Source organism: Tupaia chinensis, unplaced genomic scaffold (genome assembly GCF_000334495.1).
Source record: "Tupaia chinensis unplaced genomic scaffold, TupChi_1.0 Scaffold138665_1, whole genome shotgun sequence".
Lineage (NCBI taxonomy): Eukaryota > Metazoa > Chordata > Mammalia > Scandentia > Tupaiidae > Tupaia > Tupaia belangeri.
In genome coordinates, this window is record NW_006198557.1 from 1,187,122 (window position 1) to 1,187,574 (window position 453).

Here is a 453-nt window from a genome sequence, read left to right on the forward strand (position 1 = left end):
CGGGCGCCCGCGCCCTATAGCGAAAAAATCCTCTCCAAAAAAAAAAAAGAAATCCACCCCAGATGGGGCTGCCAGGTGGCATGGTGGTTGGAGCACTAGACTTCCAAGTGACCGACCACAGTTCAATTCCCGGACCTGGCAGCTTCCTTTCTCAATTTCTCCTTCTTTCTTTCTCTGGCCAAATGAAATAAATAAATTAATAATAATAATAATAATAAATAAAATTAAACAAATAATGCTTTCCAAAAAGTGTTAAAAAAAAAAAGAAAAAGAAAAAGAAATCCACCTGGCTGTTCACACAGTGGTGCAGTGAAGTTTGCGAGGCTGACTTACAGGGGGAGGTTCTGGGTTCGTCTCCACAGGCCTCCCTGCCTGTACGAGGCACACGAGTACCCGTGATCCGTGAGCCAGGGCTGGGGAGGATCATGGTATTGGGAGCCTGTGGGGGGGGGG

The 453-nt window shown here is 46.8% G+C and overlaps 1 protein-coding gene across 1 annotated transcript in view; it reads right to left on the reverse strand.

Annotated features, from left to right (window-relative positions):
* The window catches only part of MRPL4 (mitochondrial ribosomal protein L4), a 5,698-nt gene that overhangs the window by 1,511 nt on the left and 3,734 nt on the right, over positions 1-453 (reverse strand). The gene's annotated exons all lie outside the window — the stretch shown is intronic.